Source organism: Physeter macrocephalus, chromosome 19, assembly GCF_002837175.3.
Source record: "Physeter macrocephalus isolate SW-GA chromosome 19, ASM283717v5, whole genome shotgun sequence".
NCBI classification, from domain to species: domain Eukaryota; kingdom Metazoa; phylum Chordata; class Mammalia; order Artiodactyla; family Physeteridae; genus Physeter; species Physeter macrocephalus.
Window position 1 is genome coordinate 4,484,465 of NC_041232.1, and position 22,977 is coordinate 4,507,441.

General features: G+C 50.6%; 1 long non-coding RNA gene across 1 annotated transcript in view; it reads left to right on the forward strand.

Moving 5' to 3' along the window:
• Positions 1 to 6,710: 6,710 nt before the first annotated feature.
• The window catches only part of LOC102977815 (uncharacterized), a 46,198-nt gene continuing 29,931 nt past the window's right edge, over positions 6,711 to 22,977 (forward strand). The window contains exons 1-2 of the long non-coding RNA XR_449300.3: positions 6,711 to 6,820; positions 8,966 to 9,090. This is a non-coding gene — a long non-coding RNA (uncharacterized lncRNA). The remainder of the gene's footprint in view (positions 6,821 to 8,965; positions 9,091 to 22,977) is intronic.

The following is a 22,977-nucleotide window of genomic DNA, read 5'->3' on the forward strand; positions in this document are numbered from 1 at the left end:
TTCTTAAACAGCTTTACTGAGATCAAATTCACACACCATACAATTCACCCATTTAAATGGTTTTTAGTGTATTCACAGACAATGGGCAGTCATCACTATAGTCCATTTTAGAACATTCTAATCACCTCAAAAAGAAAGCCTGTTACTTTTGGCTATTATCACCCACCCCCCATGTTCCCCCTCATCCCCACCCCCAACCCTGAGCAAACACTAACCTCCTTTCTATCTCTGTGGATTTCCCTATTCTAAATATTTCATATGAATGCAATCATACAATATGTGGACTTTTGTGACTAGATTCTTTCACTCAGCATAATGTTTTCAAGGTTCATCTATGTTGTAACATGTATCAGTACTTCATTCCTTTGTATGGCTGAATAATATTCCATTGTATGGATGGCCACATTGTGTTTATCCCTTTGGATTGTTTCCACATGTTGGCTGTTATGAATAATGCTGCTATGAATATTCCTATACATGTCTTTGTGTGGACATATGTTTTTATTTCTCTTGGGTAGATACCCAGGAGTGGCATTCCTGGGTCCTACGGTAGCTCTATGTTGAATTGTTTGAGGAACCGCCAGACTGTTTTCCAAAGTGGCTGCACCATTTTCCATTCCCACCAGCAGAGTATGATGATAGATTTCGCCACATCTTGGCTGTCACTTGTTATTATCTGACTTTTTAATTCTAGCCAACCTAGTAGTTGTGAAGTGGTGAGTCTTACACATCTTTTATGTGCTGGGCAGCAAGGCCTGGCAGGGGAGCCCTGGAGGCAGATCCAGGGCTGGAAGCCCAGCTCTTCACTTCTGCTGGGGGACTTCACCTGGCTGAGCCTCATCCTTTTCATCTGTGGAATGGAATAATAGTAGGTGGTCTAGAGGTCATGAGTGGAAAGCACATGGCATAAGTGCTGGCATACAACACGTGCTTGATCAGTGTGAACTACAGTAACAGCTACAGTGATCACTCCAAAGCCTGGCAGTTTCTGGCGCACGGTGAGCCCCAGTGGATGTGGGTGGAGTGACCAGCGGCAAGTGTGCCCCGGGGAGGTGCCAGATGAGGACCCGGGCTGGGCGCAAGGGAGCCCAGGGAAGCGCTCACAGCCTCCTATCCAGGGGCCCCTTGGCTGAGCCCCGCCCCACCCAGGCCGCTCTTGTCTGGCACAGGGAGCGGAGCCGTCTTCTTTCTCAGGCGTTTTGAGACTCAGCACATGTTAACCTCCTCCTGATGGTTTGAATTAGAAAGCAGCTGATGCCTTCTGGAAACCCAGGGAAAAACATTATTGTTGGAGGCCAGTCTCCTCGTTGGCAGAGCTGACTGCCCTGGCCTGGCATTTCAGAGCACAAAAGCCTTCGCTGGCAAAATTGGAGCCTTCCCTTGGGGGTTCCCCTCCCCTCTTTCTCCCCTCCCCTCTTTCTCACCCAGCCCCAGCCGGGAGGGGAGTTGGGACAAGAATCCCGGGCTGCACGGGTCTATCCACCCCAGCAGCATGTTGGTGGACTGAGGTCTGACTCAACACCCTGCCTGGCAGAGGCCCAGAGTCTGGTGCAGTGCAAAGATGGTGCCCTCAAGGGAGCAGGGAGGGGAGGCTGCAGGGGAGGGAGCAGGGCCAGGAGGGGATTGGCAACAGGCTGGCCGGACACGGAGCCACGAGCCACGAAAAGGAGAAATGGTGTTGCTGATTTCACTGGACAGATGAGGAAGCTGAGGCTCAGAGAGGTGATGTCCCCTGGCAGGGTCGCAGAGCCAACAGTGGTGGCCTGAGGCCTGGACCCCAGGTGGCCTCCCAGGCCCCACCTTTCTGTTTCATGCTGAGAATGGCAGTAGAAGTGCTTTGTGAACCAAAAGTACACATAGGAGGGGTTTTAAGTATCCTTCTTACAGCAGTTTTCCTCATCCGGATATGCCCTGTCCGGAGGGTCCCTGGGGAGGTGGTCAGAAGATGCTGGAGGGGCTTCCCTTCGAGCCGGCCATCAGCTCTGCAGCAGCTTCTGCTTGGCCACCAATGGTTAGAGCCACATGACCAGGGCTGCCTTATCTCTTCCAGGGCGGCAGGCCCAGCTCCAGGAAGCCAGGCTTCAGATGGGCAGTGGTGATTGTCAAGACCTGCAGCGCCCCGATAAAGCCTCAGCAGCGTGGGACCGGACAGACCCAAGGCCCCATCGCTCCCCTTCCTTCACTGGCCTCGACTGCCCTGGTTCCTGACACTCCTCCCCTCCCCCACGAGGACAGACTGCCCCCCCGCCCCCACACAGTCCTTTGTGGCTCCCTGGGCTCGAGACCAAGCCAACCCTGGGTCAGGAACACGGCCACATCTCGGCCAGAGTGTGGGTGCCTCCATTTGCTCACCCTAAAATGAGGCTTCTCTTGTCTCTGCCCCACAGGGTGTTGGGAAGATCAAATGAGGTAACACGTGATATGCATGAGAATAGAGGCCAGCACAGAGAAGGTGCCAGTCACGTTCTTTATCCAGCTCCCCAGACCTGTGCCTTAGCAGTGCTGTCCCCTTGCCTGGAATTCCTCTGGTCTTTCCAGACCCTGCTCCTCCTTGAAGGGCGAGTCTGAATCTCACCTTCTCCCCAAAGCCACTGGACCACCAGGGAAGTCCCAAATCTTTTCTTTCTTTCTTTTTTTTTTTTTAAATAAATTTATTTTATTTTTATTTATTTTTGGCTGCATTGGGTCTTTGTTGCTGCACGCAGGCTCTCTCCAGTTGCAGCGAGCGGGCTCTAGGCGCATGGGCTTCAGTAGTTAAGGCTCACAGGCTCTAGAGTGCAGGCTCAGTAGTTGTGGCGCAAGTGCTAGTTGCTCCATGGCATGTGGGATCTTCCCGGACCGGGGCTCGAACCCATGTCCCCTGCATTGGCAGGCAGATTCTGAACCTCTGTGCTACCAGGGAAGCCCAATCTTTTCTTTCTCAAACAGCTTTAAGAAACGTCTGTCCCCCCGCCCGTAACCTCCCTGTGCTTCACCCTCACATCAGTTGGCATCGGCCTCTTTGAGGAATAAGCAGAGGCTGGAAGGAGGTACCCTGATGGGCTAACCAGGGCTATCTGGGGTGGTGAGCTGCCAACGATTTGGACATTCCCCCCCCGCCGTCCCCCCTGTTGTGTGTGTTTGCGTCCCCTCTTTTCTACATTATGCATAATTTACATGTATAATTAGAAAAGACTTCCAAACAAATGCTATTGTCAGAAACATCTGCTCCACTTGGTTGACCAGTTCACTGAATGACGCAACTTGTGTCTGTCATGGGTGCGTTGACCGTGATGGTCCAGGCAGTTGTCCTTAGGCCTGATCCCCCGTGCACACCGCTCACCGTCCCTTCCGGTGTGACCCTCACTCACTCGCCTGTCACTCGCCTCACTCACTCAGCTCTGTCGGCTCCAGCCCCGAGGACACCCACCACTAACCGTCTGAGGTGTCCCCACAGTCCGCACCTGCTCTCCCTTCCCGAGGTCCAAGTTTTGGTCCAAGTACAGCTCAGAATCCATCTCCTTTGGGCTTCCCCGGCCACGCCCACCCAGAGCCCATCTACTTCAGCAGTTCACTGGCTTCCCCAGGCCGCTAGTTAACTGTCTCCCCATTAGGCGTTACTGTCCTTAGGAGCAGGGGACACATACCTCCCCGCCCCCCCGCACCCGGCACGGTGCCCGGCACACAGCAGGGCAGGTGCTCAGGGAGAAGAGCACTGATGATGGTGATGGTGATGATGGCCACCGCTTCCGGAACACTGACCTTGAGCCTTTACCTGCTCAGCTCTTTACCCGGATTCTGTCACCTAACCCTGCCCCCCCTCCCCCCCGCAACCCAGGGACTCCGGTGCTATTAAGTGCATCTTACAGAGGAGAAAAGGCCACTGAGAAAGAAAGGCCTGGACCTCAGACCGTGTCCTGGAGGCGCAGCCCCTGTTCCTGCCTTGATTTCCTCTGCTGTGCGGGGGGTGCCTGACACCTGCTCGCCTTTCCTCCCTCCAGGTGGTCATGAGGGTCAAATAGGACAGCGAGCATGATGTCCAGTGCAAACAGCTGTACGAACCCCCAGGGAGTGGAGTAAATGCATATGGGAGGACCCATCCAGCCCCGCCAGCTGGGGAGGAAAGGGAATTTTTCACGTTCCCTTTCCCACTTCTCTCTAAGGATAATAGAGAAAGTGAGCCGATTACAGGGGCCCTCTTTGCTATGGGAGGACTCAGGCACAGGCCCCTGCACCCCCCATCCCCCCATCCCTTTCTTTCCCCTTCACCAGCTCCAGCCACACCAGTTTCCGTCCTAGTCAGAGCCAAGCCGCTGCCCAGGCTGTGCTCTTTGCTTGCAAAGCTCTCCCACTCCACTCACCTGATCCTGACCCACCCTTCCAATTTCAGCAGAGATGTCAGCCCCACAGGGCAGCCTTTCCCAGGCCCTGGCCCTGGCCTGTGCCCATGAGAGGCTGGCAGAGCCCATACCCTTTCGGTGGTACTCATCTTTGCTCTAATGAGACAATTAACTGTGGGATAAGGACATTGACCTCTCCCACCAGGCCATAGGCTCTGCTAGGGTGGGGAGGGCCTCCGTCCTATTTGGGTCAGGTCCTCGGGACAGACATTCAGACGAGCGCACGGGTGTGGCTCGGCAAAGGCTCACTGACAGAATGAATGAAGGTGGAATTCAGCCCCATCTCTCACCAAAGCTCAGCCCAGCTGTGCCGTGGGTCCAACTGAGGATGCTCATGGGTCCCCAGATGTCAGCAGTGTGTGGCATATGGGCTCTGGAGCCAGACGGAGTCTGAATCCCAGCTCAGCCGCTTCTGAGCTGTGTGATGTTGAGGAAGTTGCTCAACCTCTCTAGGCCTAATTGTAGCACTGAGATAATAGTAGTGTCTCATTGGTGCTATCGATATGGGTTATATGAGTTAAAGATTACAATGAGTATGACTGCAATCATTATTATTATTACTGCTGGTAATGACTCAAAGGAGTCTTGCTCCCAATTAATATCTTTGTTCTGTAGCAGCAGGGGCCCAGGTCTCAACAACAAAATTGGAAAGGCCTGGGAAGGGAGCCAGAAGCCCGGGGGCTCTACCTCAGTGGCCCAGCCCGGCCGTGTGACCATCTCGCCCACTGGCCAGATGACTAACCCTGGCAGCAATCATATTTCCTAATTTGCTACCTCACAAGGCTGTGGGAGACAATCAAACAGAGACATGAATGAGAACTATTCTCTCTGCAAATGTTTGTTGGACACCTACTGTGTTCCAGGGCTTGAGGAGGACCAGACAGTCAATGAGGCCACAGGAGCCCTCCCCCTGGGAAGCCAGAAACTAAGGGATTACTAGGAAGTGAGCAAGTATCCTATAAACGATCGTTCTGCTCGTGGCCAATCTGTCCGCAGTACAATCTAACGGTTCAACGGGGAAGTACCTCCCGCTCTGCCTCCTTCTAGCGATGTGATCTGGGCACGTCCCTCAACTCTCAAAGCCTCTGAGTCTTCCTTTATGAAATGGGCTTGGAGGTACGCATGAACTATCCCCCGCCTCACCACATTGGTGGAAGGGTGAAGTGAGCTCGTGCGTGTTAGGGCTTAAGCACCACGCTGGACATGGCTAAGCTCTCACTGGATGGTCGTGATTGTCAATGCCATGACCTTTGCCATGACCTTCCCACCTGACCCTGAGCTGGCACCTGGGGTTAGTGAGTGAGATGCGCATGTCCTTCAAAGAGAGAGAGAGACCAGGAGCCTGGCTGGCACCCGGGGACTGTGTTCCCTTCCCATCACAGGCTGACTTTTGTTACACACACATACATGATTGTACAGGAACATAAGTAGGTTTGAAATATTCCAGAGAGTGGGGTGAGGACATTTACCAATTACCTTTTACTTTTATGTATTGTTTGAATAACAGATTTTTTTTTTGGTTTTTGTGATAAAATATACAAAATATAAACTATACTGTTTTAATCTTTTTTTTTTTTTTTTGCCATGCTGCATGGCATGCGGGATCTTAGTTCTTCGACCAGGGATCGAACCTGAGCCCCCTGCCGTGGAAGCACGGAATCTTAACCACTGGACCGCCAGGGAAGTCCCTGTTTTAATCATTTTTAAGAGTACAGTTCAGCGGTATCAGTACATCTGTATTGTTTTGCAACCATCACCACATCCCTCTCCAGAACAGTTTCCACCTCCCCTAACTTAAACTCTGCACCTTTAAGTACAAACTCCCCGTGCCTCCTCCCCGAGCCCCTGGCAACCTCTCTACTCTACTTTCTGTCCTGATGATTTTGACTATCTGGGAACCTCACATAAGTGGACTCATACAGGATTTGTCCTTTTGTGGCTGGCTTATTCACTCAGCATAGTGCCCTCAAGGGTCACCCATGTTGTAGCCTCGGTCAGAATTTTATTCCTTTTTAAGGCTGAATAATATTCAATAGATTACTTTTGCAATTGGAAAAAATAAAGATTGACCCAAGACAGCAACAGAAAGAATGACCATGTGAATGACCGACAAAGGAATGGTAGGTGACTGCTGGGGCCTCGGATGGGGCAGCGGGCTGGTAACGTGGCACAGGAGACCCGTGAATCAGCCCTGGGTGTCCTCTATCCTAAGAGGAGAGAGTCGGGCCTCCTGCCAGGGCTCTGGCCCCACTGTCCCACGGCTGAGAGGACAATGAAGACACTCAGCCTGCCAGCCAACGGCTGTGACTCACAGGCTGTGAGGCCAGGCAGGCCCCTGACGCCCAGGGCCATTCAACCTGGGCAGTGAGCAGCTCAGAGTTCCCGGTCCCCTTCTGATACCGGCCCTGCTCCCGGTCTCTGGGGACAGCCCAACTGGCCTGGTGAGTAAGGAGACTCCGGACAATCCCTCCTTTCATAAACCTCCACTGCTGACTAATGCCTCCCAGTCACGCTGGGCCCTTCCACCCCAGAACCAGTCCGTGCCCTGGAGCTGGCTCTGTGGGGTTTGGGGGGAGGCTCCCCCCTCATGCCCTGTCCTGCCAGCTTCTGGGCCCCACCAGTCAGCCCTTTCTCTCCCGGGCCATTTCCCTTTCCTCCTGTCAACCCCCAGCCCTCCCAAGCCCTCGCCCCTGGGCCTCAGGTTGGTCCTGCCATGATCAAACCTTTGTATACCCTCTTCCTGCCCATCTCTGGCCTTTCCTGTTAGAACGGTTGGGGTCACCAGGAAATGACCCCAATGGGGGGGGTCCAGGCACTCAGGAGGACCAGTGGGGACTATTTCTGAGCATGAGTGCAATGGTGTCTTGAGATGCCTCCAGCTCCTTTGGGGCCCACGGAGAGGCACTGTGGAAAGAGATGGGCTTTGGAGTCAGACTTGAGTTCAAATTCTGACTCTGCCCCTCACTAGCTGGGTGACCATGGGCAGGTAACTTAACCTCTCTGAGCCTGGATTTCTACATCTGTTAAAAAAAAGGGGGGGGGATTTCCCTGCTGGTCCAGTGGTTAGGACTCTGCGCTTTCACTGTCGAGGGCCCAGGTTCGACCCCTGGTCAGAGAACTGAGATTCCACAAGCCACACGGCGTGGCCAAAATAAATAAATAAATAAAAGGACTGGGCATGGGATAGAGGACTCAGGAAACGGGGTTGGGATGCTTTTGGGAGCACCTGCCCTCCAAGGGGAGGCCTCAGTCAAGGAGCACGTGGCTGGTAAGGGCCGAGCGGGGTCCCTCTGATGCCTTGGCCCTCAAGGTGGATTGATTCCCAGCTGAGAAATGGCCTCTTGTTCTCAAGGTTGGCGGGAGGGTGAATTCTTTTATGATACCATGATACCATGTGAGGGCAGGGAGCTGCATCCCTGGAGGGGAGCCTGGCATGGGTAGTCCCGGGCATCAGATGACAAGCAAAACTATCCTTGCTCGGTTGTGGAAGGGAATCTCCTTCCTTTTTCGCCAGGAGGTGGGAGGGGAATGAGAAAGGGCCATGGCCGGCTTCTCTTACTAATGAGACCTAACTGAGGCAAGCGTGGGAATGACTTGGCGGGATCCGAGAGGCAGCTTGGAGAACTGGGAAAAGCTCTGGCCTGGGAGGTGAGAACTATGGTCCCAGCTGCCCGCCCCACCTCCAAGACGAGTGGCTATGCGTGAGTCACAGTCTCTCAAGTGACACGGCTCTTATCTTCGAAATAAGGAGGTGAGATGTGAGGTCTTTCAGGCCCTTTCCAACTCTGAGAGTCTCTAACTTTGCAGCCATCTCTTTAAAGATGAGAAGCAGAGAGGCTGAGCTAAAACAGATGTGGCGGATAAAGCCAAGATAATCAGCCAAGCGGTTTCTCTCTCTGCAGTGCCCTGCGTCAGCAAGGCCTTGGGTGACTTCTGGCATTTGTTCATTTCGATAGGTAATCAAGGCAGCATCTGTGGGCCCGAACTTCCGGATGAGAGGCTGATCAAACAGTTTTTACCCTCAACCCTTCCTCTTTCCTAACCGGCGTGTGTGTGATGTGGACTTTCTGAGTCCAACGAGGCTCCAGGCTGGCTCCCGGCATGGAGCGTTTCCTAAATATGGTTTCTTTGCTCAGAGCCCCTGGTCCTCCCGACCTTCCACAGTCAGCTGGAGTCTGGGGATGCCCATTCCCTAAAGAAGTATTTTTTATGTGTCTCCCCAGTGCCTGGCATCAAAAGCAAAGGTTCCAGGGCACGTGTGTTAGAGGGGATCCCCAGGAGTCTCTGGTGTGTGAGATAACCACGCTTCCTGCCCCTGAAGGGCTCACCAGCCGGGCAGAGAGAGGAGGTGACCCGGTATCCAGTGGGCAAAGTAGCAGGAGGGTGAGAAGGGCTCTGGGTGACTGACATGAGCTAAGGCCTCAGAGGAAGGTGACAAATTTAGGCAGCATGCAGCTCTGAAGGTTGTATTTCATTTTAAAGTAACCCCCGCCCATTTCCATCCTGCACCTGGTTTGCTTCCTTCCTCACCTGATCCCATTCTGTAATTACACGCTCACTCGTTTATTATCCGAACTCTCCTCTAGAAGGAAAGCTCGAGAAGGAAAGTCTGTTGCTGCCTTATCCACCATCTAGACGCAGTGCCCGACAGAGCCCCGCGCAGAGAAGGTGCTGGAAAGCCCGTTTCGCCTGCATAAAGGCATGTGAGCAGGTAAGCGACAAAATCCAAGTCGTGTTTCAGGGTGGCGGAGTTGCAGAGCCGAGTCAGAGTTGGGCAAAGAGGTTGAACATTCCGTCTTCTTGAGAACCCGGGACATTTTTTACTTTTCGCTTCCTAATCAGTGGTTTCTTGCCCTTCGCTGGAGCCCGGGGCGCTGAGCATCCGGGTTGGAACGCGGACTGCGTGGGAGGGGCGCGAAACTGTGGCGGCAGCCCCGCGAAAAGAATCGGTTTTTGTCCTCATCTTCGCGTGCACCTGTCGTCCCAAAGCCTCGACAAACACTTTGTCATTCACCTCCCAAGCCTCTCTGTGGATTCAGCCTGGGGGGTGGGGGCGGGGCAGGGTGGGGACAGGCCGGAGCCCAAGGAGCCGCATTCCGCGCATTCCTGCCTCCTGACTGCTCCTGGTACCAGGGCTGTGAGCTCGGGATGTCCAAAAATTCCAGCTGACTCATCCGTGGGTGAGCAAGGCCAACACGAGGGGACGGGTGGAATCTCCTGGGGTCTGCCTCTGACGAGGCCCCCAATTCAGAGGGGAAAGTACGGCGGGGGCGGGGCGGACGGGCGATGGCCGGGATTTAGGTCGTTTCTGCTTGAGTGATGCTCAGGTGTCCCTCGAGGTGCCAGGAGATGGTGACAGGTGCAGCTCGGTGTCGTGGATGGGAGCCTGGGCCGGGACCTCCGCTACCTGGATTTGAGTTCTGGCTCCATCCTTATCACCTGTGGAACCTTATCAAACCTCTCTGGGTCTCAGTGTCCTGGAGTGGAAATGGGGGCAGTATTGGTTCCGACGCCACAGCGCGGTCGTGAGGATGAAGCAAGAATGTGGGTAAGATGCTGAGCACAGTCCCAGCACAGAGGAATTGCTTAACAGTGGTGACTTGTGCTAGGACGTCCGCCTTTTGAGGCAATGACGTGAGACATGCTTCCAGGCCACCAGGCAAGTGTCTAATGGGTCCTTGCTTGGTCCTCCAGGACAAAGGCTGCAAGACAGGTGGGGGGAATGTTCCTGCCCCGCCGTGGCATTATGGGTAGAGCCACCTCTCTCTGACTCTCGCCTGCCGACGGAGCCTCCGGGGAGAGGAGGGCTGTGAGTGCACTCAAGGATGAGCCCACGCTGACTGGGCAGAGGCTTTTCTGGTACTCACGTCGGCCTCCAGATGGCTTATAACCAGATCCCTGCCAAATTCCTCTTACCTCCCCCCAGGACTTATCTGACGCCAGAGCATTTCTCAAAAGGGGGAAACACAGGCATATCGTCACCACCTCATCACCGCATTATTACAGCCCTGGCTCGCCCTGCCTTCCAGCTGTCTTCCCCAGGGAAGTCTCTGAAAGTTTTTCCCCAGCTCCGTCCGGGGGCTGCCTGGGAGAGTGAAGTCCGGGAAGGAGGATGCGACACAGGAGACCTTGAGCCAGTCCCTGGCCTTTTTCACTTTCCCCGTCGTCTGTGAAACGAGGAGGCTGGCTGAGGTCATCCATTTCCGGCAGTTCAGTTCCAGGGGGTTCTGGCTCCCAAGGGCGGGGGAGAGCCAGCTAGATGAACACTTGTTCCTCTTTGGCAGGAGAGCACAGGGTTTAGGTGACCGATGGCTCTGGGTTCAAATCCTCACCCTGTCCCCTTGCCAGCTCTGTGATCTTAGGCAAGGCTGTCACCCTCTCTGAGCAGTTGTCCTATCTGTAAAATGGGCATGCTAATAGCCACCTCCAGAGCCACCTTAAGGATTGAGATGATGTGTGTGTAGAACTCAGCATGGTGCCTGGCACCCACAACATTATAATTTTTCCCTAGAAATATGGGCTTGGTCATTGTCACTGAACTGCTCACCTTAGACACTAAGAAACCACGGCCAGGTGGTGGTGGTGATTGGTGGGAAGAGAATTCAGACCATGTTTCCATGTTTCGGCCACCACACCAGGCCGGCTTCCGAAAGAAGCTGCAGTAACTCGGAGGAAAAGTCCCACAGTGTCTGCTCCGGCCCCCTGGCGGCTCTCAGTACACGTGCCAAGAGATGGCTCGGCGCCGTGCGCTGCTCCTCATGCCCATTAGCGTATTTCCAGATGTTTCAGGCAGCAGCCGTGGAGTTCTTTCAGGTTCTGATCCTTTGGATCTCCTTTTCTGCAGCTTCTCTTTCCTCTGCTTTTCTCCAACTGGGCAGACTTCACAAAGGGAGGGCCGGGACAGCCAGATACCTCATAAAATGCCCCTTTTACCAGCAACAGCATGAACTGCTTTTAGTACTACGATTTAATTGGTCCCATCCTGCATGAGGTCTGGGAAATGGTGGCCTGGGGAGTTCTGGTGACTCAGGGCAGCCAGATGGAATGAGCTCTCTCCTGTACACCTACTCTGCATGGCCTCTTCACCCACATCATACTGACCTTCCCAACCCCACGAAGTAGGTGATATTAGCCCCCTTTTCTGGATGAGAAGCTAAGAGTCAGAGAGGCTATGTAACTTGCCCAAGGTCACTCAGCTACTGAGAGGACGCTACTGGCCCAACTCCAAAGCCCTAGCTCTTTCCATGACAGACAAATGTCTTCATGGTCTGTGCATGGCCCAGGCCCTGGGCCTTTGCTACCAGCCGTCTGTCTACCAACTGGGTCCCAGGCCATGAGCTTCAAAGTGAAACCTGGCCCAGTAAGCAAGTCAAGGAGGAGAGTCAACTCGCAGGGAAGCAGCAGCAAAAAAAAGGGGAGCGTGAGGGTGAGTGTGCCTCCAGGTGTGAGGGCATGTGTTTATGTAAGGATGCATGTGTGTTTGTGTCCAGGGATGCGCATGTGCGTGTGAACCTTTGTGTGCTGCATGTGAGGACATGTTGCGGTATGAAAATGTGTACCCACATGTGTGTTTGTGTGTGAAGGCGCACTTATGTGTGAGGGTGTGCGTGCACATACAAGTGGGCGTACATGCGTGAGGATTGAGGGTCTGTGTTTGTGTATGAATGTATGTGCACAGAGGATGTTTGTGGATGCATGCATGTGTGAAAATATATTGCGTGCAAGTGTGAGGACATGCGCCTTGTGTGAAGATGTGCGTGCACACAAGTTTCTATACGAGGGTGCACATGCGTGTCCTCGTGTTAGGGTGGATGTGTGCACAAACGTGGGCGGGCATGTGTGCGTACGTGTGAAGATATGTGTGGGGATGTGCGTGGAAGGGTGAAAACGCATACACGTATGAGGATGTGTGCTCCTGAGTGCGTCTGCGCACACACGTGAGAACGTGTGCGCATGCGTCGGAAAGCTGGGCCAGGATGGAGGTGGGGGGCGGGAACGATGTGATGGCGACCAGATGGTTTTTTTGTTTTGCGAGACCTCTTTGGTGTTGAGTACCAGGAGTTTCCCAGCACCGAGGACAGATCTTTTTTTTAATGTATTTATCTTCTTAAGGGGTAAAAGGGCAGCAAGCAAAGCTGGGGTTTCTCTTCCTGGAGGGCTGAACTTGTCCGCCCTGGGCATCACAGACGGAGGTTTACCTTGGCCGCCTGCGGACTCTGCGGGCCCAGCTTGTTTAGGCTCGTTAAGGAGAAGCAGCCGCTGAGAGCGCCGGCCTCTCCCTTCCACCGCCGGGACCTGGTTCTGCTAAAAACACTTGATTTAGAGCTTCTCGCTTTGCTTTCCCTGGCTGGGTGTCCCGGCAGGAGGGGAAGCACCTAAGGCCCGGGCTGCTTTGTCCGCTGAGATTGGGGAAAGGGATTCGGTTTCCCCACTGAGGTGGCTCCAGCCGAGCAGCCCCGGTGGGTCTGGCCTATGAGTGTCTGCTCCTTAGGGTGGGTGGGGTCGGGCTGAGATGGGAAGCGGGACAGCGGAGCCTCGGGCTTGTGAGATAAAAGTCCCCTTCTGCATAGAGCGTGTGACCGTGTGAGGGAGCTTGCGTCTCTGCGTGTGTCCCAACGGGAAAGCCCCTCTGTGCTCATTTAAACCCTTAAAATTTTTTTCTTAAATCATTCCGCCCTCACGCTCCCGCCCCACACCTCCAATTTCCTCTACATTTAGCCTCTTGGGAATCATAAAGACTAGAGTGCCTTGGCTCTGAGGAGACACAGTGGTCCACACCCTCTCCACAGAGAACCTCCTTCATAACATCCTAAGTGTGTGCCCACCCAGCCTGCCTGCAGCCTTTCCGGGCCACTAGACGGGAAGCCTCCTGAGGGCAAGGCCTGTATCTCTCTCTGGAGCCTGTCACTGCTCCATCGTCTGGCCAGGTGCCTGCTGCCTGGCACATACTGGGCCTTGGTACATATTTATCAGATGCGTGAAGAATGAGGTAACTCATTGCTGCTGCAGGTAGACAGCCCTTGGTAGATGGCCTTCGTCCAAAGATCATTTGGATCTTTGAGTCAAATTGTATTGAGCCAAAATGTGCTTCCCTTTGGGACTTCCCTGGTGGTCCAGTGGTTAAGACTTCGCATTCCAGTGCAGGGGTTGCGGGTTCGATCTATGGTTGGGGAGCTAAGATCCCACATGCCTTGTGGCCAAAAAATATAAAACAGAAGCAATATTGTAACAAATTCAATAAAGACTTTAAAAATGGTCCACATCCAAAAAACTCTTTAAAAAGTGCTTCCCTTTGAAGGCAAATATACACTTTTTTTTTTTTAATTGGGGTAGAGTTGATTTACAATGTTGTGTTAGTTTCGGGTGTACAGCAAGGTGAATCAGTTATACATATGCATATATCCACTCTTTTTTAGATTCTTTCCCCATACAGGCCATTACAGAGTATTGAGTAGAGTTCCATGTGCTATACTGCAGGTTCTTATTAGTTACCTATTTTATATATAGTAGTGTGTATATGTCAATGCCAATCTTCCAATTTATCCCCCCCCTTACCCCCTGGTAACCATAAATTTGTTTTCTACATCTGTAACTCTATTTCTGTTTTGTAGTTAAGTTCACTTGTACCCTGTTTTAAAATTCCACATACAAGCGATATCATATGATATTTGTCTTTCTCTGTCTTACTTCACTCAGTATGACAATCTCTAGGTCCATCCATGTTGCTGCAAATGGCATTATATCATTCTTTTTTATGGCTGAGTAATATTCCGTTGTGTATATATGTACCACATCTTCTTTATCCATTCCTCTGTTGATGGAAACAGATTCCTCTGTTTAGGTGTCTTCCGTGTCCTGGCTATTGTAAATAATGCTGCAATGAACATTGGGGTGCATGTATCTTTTCAAATTATGGTTTTCTGAACATATACTCCTCTTAATGCCTCCTGGATCTAAGCTGAATGTAGTTCCTGTAACCGATACTCATATCACACTGATATGAGCAATTTTTTCAGTGGACATCTTGAACTATGGCTCATGAGCTGGACCCCAAATTCGAGGTGTAGCCTGGTCAGAGACCAGCACACTGGATGTTGTAGGAGTGTGTCCCCCCTCCCCCCAAAGGTATGTTAAAGTCCTAACCCCTGGCACCTGTGAATGTGACCTTGTTTGGAAATAGTGTCTTTATAGATGTAATCAAGTCAAGATGAGGCCGTATTAGAGTAGGGTGGGCCCGAAATCCAGTGACTGACATCCTTACGAAGAGAGAGATTTGGAGATACACAGACACACTCACGGGGAGGAAGGCCTTGTGAAGACACAAGAGGCTGTTCCTTTCCTGGGCAGAGCTTGGAAGGGGGAGGGGCAGGGAGAGTAAAATATATGCATATCTGCTGATCACCGCTGCATTTCCTTGGCTAGTTCTGTCATTCTCTGTGTTCTCAGAGTGGGGGCTTTGTAATTACCAGGACATCTTTTTCTTAATCGAGTCATTTGAATTTCCAGGGCCAAATTAGGTTGGGGAAGCACCCGGAATTTGCAGACTTTAATAGTCTCAGTTTCATCAGAAGTTTGCTGAGCCTCTGTAGGCTCTGTGCCAGGCCCTGGGCCTGGGAGGTTCACTACAGGTGGTTATATGTGCCTTGCACAGGATGGCTTTGCACTGGCTCCTGAGGGAACTGGGATGCAGACTAGCCAAGGAAGGGTGCAGCCAGGCAGTCAAGTACCACTGAACACAGCTTGGTGTTTCCCACCTCATCATGTAAGAATGACCAGATGTGCTACAAACACAGTCATTTTTAGTGAGTGTGAAGGAGTAATTTAGGATGTTAAATTATGCTCGAGGGCATTTTGCGGAGAACTTTTTTTGCCATCATGATGGTCACAGGGGGTACCAGATTCCAGATGCGGAAGCTTGTGGTAAAGCCAGGGTGAGGACCACAGAGAGAAGTGCCAGTGCCTAAGTAAGAGGGAAGTTGTGCAAGGAGTGTGGCTGACTGGGGGCCAGTGCAGGGAGGCTGCGTGGGGGCTGGCCTAGGTCAGTGGATGGTGACCCTGGAAGCACATTATAATGACCTGGGGAGCGTAAAAAAAATCTGCCCCCAGATCCCAGCCCCACCTGATTAAATCAGGATCTCTGTGGGGAGACATTTAGGCACCTGTGTGTTGTGGCTAAAGATCTGCAAGTGATGCCAATGTAAAACAGGCGTGGGACAGAACTTGGCCAGCAGTGAGGTTGCTCCTTCTTGCTTAATTGCACTTGACTTGGTACAATGAAAACACGCACACACACACAGAGGTACTTATATATAGACACACACACGTACAAATCCTGGTCAACACTGTAATTTTAAACAAACAAAATCTAGCATATATGTTATCAGGTATCATTGTGACTCTTGGGGACGCGTTGATTCAGCCCTGTGCAGAAGACAATTGCAATGGTATTGTAACCTTAGGCTAATCTCTAGGGCTTATGCACAGTGCTTGACTTTTTTCTTTTTCTCCCTTCCTTCCTCCCTCCCTCCCTCCCATTACTGATTTCTTTTTGGATGTATAGGGAAAAAAGATTCTGGAGATACAGAACCAAATAAACTAGGGCTTTGGGTCGGCATCCCTGTCATTTACCCCATCATCATCTTGATCTGGTTTCCTTTGACTCAAAGTAGTTATCTGTGAACCCTTTCTTTCTTTGAGGGCCTCTCTTGGCCAGTCTCTTGGCTGGGGGCATCAGCAAAAGGTTGAGAGCGTTCTTCTTATGCCTTTTCAAGAGTTTGCCTACAGATTATGTCATGAAACGGGGGACCCCGAAAGGCCTTTTCTAGAAGTTTCTATCTTTCTCAGGGATTTGCTCCAGTGGAGGGTAGGTCATGGTTCTCAATGACAATGGCATCTTGTTGATGCCAGAGTCCCAGCCCCATGTTCCCAATGTGAGCTGGTCACTTAAGAGAAAAAGCATGATAAGGTCTGGTGATGGGGCTTCCCTCTCTGTGTGTATAAGAAACAAACAAATGAAACTGAAAAGAGGAAAATCCATCCCCTTTCAGAAGATCCAACCCTTCCCTGTCCCTGGGTGGCCCTTAGCCCATCACCCAGTGTCACCTCCAGGGAAAAGCCTAAGACTCTGGTCCTAAGAAAACCCTACTCTGAGAAGGATCTTGGGTGCAGCTGCTTGCATAGAAGGAGCTAGACGGATGACAAGGCAGGCCTCTGTGAAAATCTTCCAAGGAGCTACGGAGAAAAAAACCAGAAAGATTCCTCATTTGCATCAAGAGTAAACTTCCTGTCCTGTTAAACAATGAGGCATTCAAAAATCCGCCTGAGTAAAAGTCCCCTGATGCAATGAGAGGGTGAGCAATTTCATGTCAGACTGTTGTTATGGGATTTATACATGTCCTAGCCGGGCTTGAGGTGAACCTCAGAGCCAAAAACAATAGCCCTAAACCCCACATGCACAGAAAGCTCATTCCAGTGGAGTTTCCTTAAGAGAGAGCACAGCAGACTTTTCACAAACAAAATGACTTCAAAGGCAGGCTTGCATCACCTGCCTCCCCCCCCCCCACCCCGCTTGACACTTCCCTTTAGGCCAGACCCGGCCCTTCTGTTTCTTGGTTTACTTTATGAGGTTCTCACACACACACATTGCAAAGCAATTATCTGAGCTTGCAGGCCAACAGGAAAGTAATTGTAATTGAGTACTTCCTTTGTCAATTGCAGACCCGGCCACTGCAGTGGGGATGGGAGAGCAGGCAGCAAAGCACCCAGTGACCTGGCAACTCCTCCCCCCAAGGCACTCAGAGTGAATTCCCCGGGGAGCAGGATGCCAGGGGGATGGGGGAATGGGGGGAATTTTCTTACATCACTTGACTGCGCTTGCTTTCACTCCCCAAATCCTGAGTCATGACTAAAGCCGGATTGCCTCGGGTCTCTGGCTGAAACCAGATGTTACAGATTTGAAAACCTGACTCCCTCAGCTGACTCTTGTTCAGTTCATCAGAGGAAATGTGTATTATTTTACTTGCCCCTCTTCAAGCTGAAGTGCCTTCTAACTGAGGGGATTACGTGAGGAAAGTGGCTCTCTAGTGGCTTAGTAAGCCGATGCCAGGCTAGTGAACGATATTTGACGTTGGGTGAGTTTACAAAAAGGGCAGTCTCTCTGTTTGTTTAAATGGAGATTAAGTGAAAGGAAAAGTTTTTCTTTCCCATCCCAAGACAAATGTGAAACACATGTTTTCCCTTTTGACTTTGTAGTACAAGGCTCAAACAGTGCGCCCCAGCACCCCCTCAGCTGTGAGTTTTCAAGCATTGCAGAATGTTTCCTCTCTTTGGTGGCCAAAGCCAATATGAACCTTTATATTTCCAGACAGTGGAGCTAATGGTGATGACCCAGTTGATTCCAGGTAATTGTGTGTGGGGTGTTCCTGGGCCATTTACCGGTAGGCAGGATGGTAAGATGTAGTCCAGGTGATCCCGGGAACTGGGTTCAAGTCATAGCTATGCCTTTGCCCAGGTGACCTCACTAAACCTCAGTTTCCTCACCTGCAAAATGAAATTGGTTGAACTTGAAATGTCTCAGGTAATTTCCAACTCTGGAAAGACTGTTGGTTTAGGTTGGTTTTTCCTGTATGTGGGAGACATTCCTAGTTGAGGGCACCCTTAGCGTGGGCTCGGGGCAGCGTGGGAGACCTCAGTCAAGGAGCCTGCCCTGCCACTGTGCACGTGACTCACCGTGACCTTGAACAACTCACTGGCCCTCTTTGTGAGTCCTTCTCCTTATCTGAGAGAGGAGGTTTGATGGTCTTGCCCCTGACAGAGCAGTTCAGATATGAGACAAGCCTGAATGAGACAAGGGTGTAGTTTGAGTTCCTTGGACTAAATGGATCATTCATCTCAGAAGATAAGTTTTTTTAAAAAAAATGCTAGTCCCCAAATATTTTTTGGATTATCTCAAGAATAAAGCAATGAAAATCTGTATTCTTTACTCTTGGATTTCCTTAAATGGCTACTGGTTCAGGGAGTGCATGCATCAAATGACCAATAAGGGCAATGAAAATCAGGATTTCTTCCTCCTGTGTTGGCCAAAGCCGTGTTCCTTGCTTTTATCATGTTGCTAATCCACTCAGAAACCTTCGCGATTCCCTTTGCTTCCAGGATTCAGTCCAAACCGACATTCAATTCCCATTATGACCTGGCTTCAGCTTGTATTATCTACCACCTCTTCTACCTAAAATCCTAGAATTCACTAGAATCTCTGCAATGATGCCAGAATCACCCCTGTAAATGTCTCCTCACAAGTGGGCAGCCAGTCTCTGCTTGGACACAGTGGCGGGGAGAAGCCTCTGATCCTGAAAACAATCTGGCCTTTTTCAAATCATTCCTAATCGTTAGAAACTTCTCCCCTGTGTTGAATCAGAATTTGCCTCGTGGTAAATCCCAACCACCCATCACTCCTATAGGAGCTACTCCAATTCAGCTTCATTCCTCTTTCTCAGTGTTTGAAGACAGCTGTCATGCCACCCCTGAGAAATCTCTTTTCCAGACTTAACAACTGTGGTGTCCTTAACAGACTTTCCTTGACTTGGTTTTTGGATTCCTAAATGTCGTTGTCCTTACCTTCCCCTGGGCATGCTTCAAATGGTCAGTGTCTCTTAAAAAAAAAAAAAAAAAGTGACCCTTTGAACTAAACACAATGTTCTAAATGTGCACTGGTTGGTGGAGCTAGTATCTCCTTTGTTTCTGTAATAGTCAGGTTAGGTGAGAGATACAAGAGTAGTTCAGTGGCTTAAAGAATATAGAATGTTTTTTCTCTCTCAAGTACCTGCCTGAGGTGATTGATGCAGGTTAGCAAGTGGCCCTGCTCTCTGCAGTCATTCAGGAACCCAGGCCCCTTGAGCTGGGGCTCCGCTATTCCATGGGGTGTTCTGGTCCAAGCTGGGTGGCTGCCAAGTCCCAGATGCAACCAGGAGGAAGAAAGAACAGAGAGTGAGGAGGGGGTGTGTCCACCTCTTAAGGGCCCAGCTCCTGACACAGACCACCTGTTAGCATCTCACTGGTGAGAACTCGCTCCTGTGGCCATAGTCAACTGGGAAGGAGGCTGGGAAACATGATACAGCGTGTCGGCATGCATCCCCACGGAGGAAAGCGAGAATGGACTCGGTGCCCGTGAGTATGGACAAGGCTCACTGGTCTTTCAATTCTGGGAACACACCGAGCTCCTTCCGTGGTCAGGGCCAGTGCACTCCCTGTCCTGCCTGGAATGTTCCATCTCTCTGTCTCCTCTTCCCCTTCATATGGCCTCGGCCTCAGTGCTACTTCCCTAGAGAGGCCTGCCCTGACCACCCAGGAAAAGTAAGTGCATCCCTCACCACATTCTTTCCAACCTTCATTTGTGTGCTGCTAGGCCCCTGTCACAAGTTTCAGTGATTTTTTTTTTTTTTTTGGTGTTTACTTCTTTCCCCTAGTAAACTACAGCCTGCATGAGGACAGGGACTCCACCTGTCTTGTCCTCCTGTGTTCACTGCCCAGCCCAGTAGTGACATATATTGGGGGGCTAAATAAGGATTTGTGGAATCAGAGAATACATAGAGACTAGATGCTTCTTAAATGCAGTCTTTTCTTCCAAGTGCGTTGCACTCGTAGGTCACTAGCAGTGAACCAAAAGCCCTGTGTCTCTTCTTGCATCAACTGTTGCTGAGACATATTTCTCCATCTGCTGCTTAAGAAGTTGATTTTTTGACGATGGAGGCAGCATTTTACCCTTAATATCTATTGTATTTCTGGTGCTTGTTTTTGACATCATTCTAGTCCCCAGAGACCTTTTTTTGATATATCAACGAATACTTTTATTTTCCCCTTCCGGTATTATATTATCTGAAATTCTGATAGATGCAGCCTGTGTGTTTCCTTATGCTGTTGGCAAACATTGATGGAGGTGGAAAAAAGGGCCAAACATGGAGCCCCTGTCAGTACCAGAGTCTGTCCTCCATCCGACCATCAATCCATCACCAGCTGCCTTTGGGAATGAATGTTTTTTCATACAAACCACGCTCTTGACTAGCATCTCATTGAGCCCAACTATGTCAGGTGCCTGCTGAAATAAGATACACATTAGAACTCAGGGCCTTCTGTTCCTTTCCTGCACAGGACCATAGAAACTTCCAGCCAATGGCAAGAATCCCTTTGACAACACCCTCTAGTTTACCAGTCTAATAATCTTATAAAAAACAGGAAATGACTAGTTCTTAGTGAATCCATGCTTAGTGATTCCTAACAATTACTGTTCTCTCATAAGTGTTTACAAACCTTTAATTCTTAATTTCTTCTGAAACGTTTCCAGGATCTAACCTTTCTAGAAACCCTGCCATATCGGTCCATTTTCTGTCCCCAAATGTACCTCTATCCTCATACCTCTGTAGGAAAGGTTTTTCCTGCCTGACTCTGAGTATCCAGACCTCTACCTCCCCTCAAGAGCTAGCTGGAAGGGGGCGCCCTCCATGACGCCGTCCCTCCATATTCCAGGCCTCTCTATGCTCTGGGTCCTTGTGGAATTCGTTAACTGCATCCCTCCTTAGGGCTTGCTGCTGCCACCTGGGCAGACTTTCAGACCTTCCTCTCATGATGCTCAGCCTGGCCTTGCACCAAACCCTCTCCCAATGAGGTGTGTGGATTGAGTTGACCACTGAAACCAGCATCCACTTGTGCCCAGAGACTAGCCCATCATTGGAACTTCAGCCTGAGCTGTGATCTAGGGCCGACTGGTCTTCCAGTGTGTTTGGAAATCTTTTTTTTTGAGGTTTTTTTTTTTTTTTTGGTAAAAGAAAAATTTGGTAAAGTATTGATATATTGTAAAGTCTCAAGGAAGCTATAGACTTATTGGATCATTGACTAAGGGACACCAATCTGGTTGATGTAACATTCTGGGAAATCAAGATAGGTAGTGACAGATGATCAAACTACAACATTTACAACATCCTGAATGTTGCAGCGGCAAAGGAGATGAGTCAAAATTCAGAGGAACGTGCAAAATATTTCAGAAGTGTTTAATCACCTTTCAGAAACATATTTAGATTTACGAAAGATTTCCAATAGGGTTTCTTTCACTACCTTTGTAGATTTATTTTTTAAATTTTTTAAAATTAATTAATTATTTGTTTAAAATTAATTAATTAATTAATTTTTGGTTCTGCTGGGTCTTCGTTGGTGTGCACAGGCTTTCTCTAGTTGCGGCGAGTGACTAGAGTGACTCTTCTTGCAGTGCACAGTCTTCTCATTGTGGTGGCTTCTCTTGTTGCGGAGCACAGGCTCTAGGTGAGCGGGCTTCAGTAGTTGTGGCTTGTGGGCTCCGTAGTTGTGGCTTGCGGGCTCTAGAGCGCAGGCTCAGTAGTTGTGGCGCACGGGCTTAGCTGCTCCATGGCATGTGGGATCTTCCCGGACCGGGGCTTGAACCCATGTCCCCTGCATTGGGAGGCGGATTCTTAACCACTGTGCCACCAGGGAAGCCCTACCCTTGTAGATTTAAAACAACTTAATTTCCGTATAACTTTGGAAGAAAAAGTCAGTGTTATAAAGTGAAATCCACATGTTTAACTCCCCCCTGAGCAGCATCAGAATCTGGCTGAGGTGCTGATGCCACATCACACAACATTTGGGGGGAAAAGTTAGCTCTTTTAGATCATTGAGTCTAATTCCTCCCAACTGCAATTGAAAATCTGGTACCCTGCAAGGGAGGGGATTCAGAGGGAATGATTCTGCCACTCCACTCACAAAAGGAGCCCCCCCAGCTCCCGCCTTCCTAGTCCCCCCGGGGGCCTGCCACTTCCTTCAGATCAAAGAGAAACTTTCTTCTCTATCGAAATGCCGATGACTCTCATTGTAAAAACCCTCTCTGCTGCTTGCTTTCCAAGCCTTAATAGATCTCAGATTAGTGTGAAAACCACCCAGGCACTGACTGTCCACATTTCCCAATGAGCTGTCTGGAGGTGGCTTCTTCTTCATGAGTAACTTCCCCAAATGTTTGGGAAATTGCCCGACACCATGAACTTACGACCACCATGTGAACTCAGGGCAGGGAGAGAAAACTCACCCCAGTGTCAGTCCTGACCTCTCCCCTGTTTCTTTTTCCCCTCCTTCCTTGCTCTCCCTTCTTGCTCAAGGCAATTCAGGCCCCTTTTCTCCACTAAATGGAATTTGGGTTCCCAGCTGTCGCCAAGGACTTACTTACGACTCATGGATTTTCAGCTTTGCCCTTTCCTATAACTTCTCTGCAATTGGTTGTTCAGCTTAGGCTGAAGTTCCAGTGAAGGGCTAGTCTCTGGGCATAAATGGATGCAGGCTTTCAGTGGTCAACTCAATCTGCACACCTTGTTGGGAGAGGGTTTCACGCAAGGTCAGGCTGGGCATCACGAGAGGAAGGTCCGAAAGTCTGCCCAGGCGGCAGGAAGCCTATTTTCCAGTGATCTCTACCCCGTGCTTCACGACATTCATCCATATTCCTAGGAAGCTGCGACGCTACAGAGGTTTTTGCAAAAGACCACATTAGTGTTTCCCATCTTAATGCTTTCCCTGGCCTTCACTTCGTGTGCGCTCAGGACCACTGTCA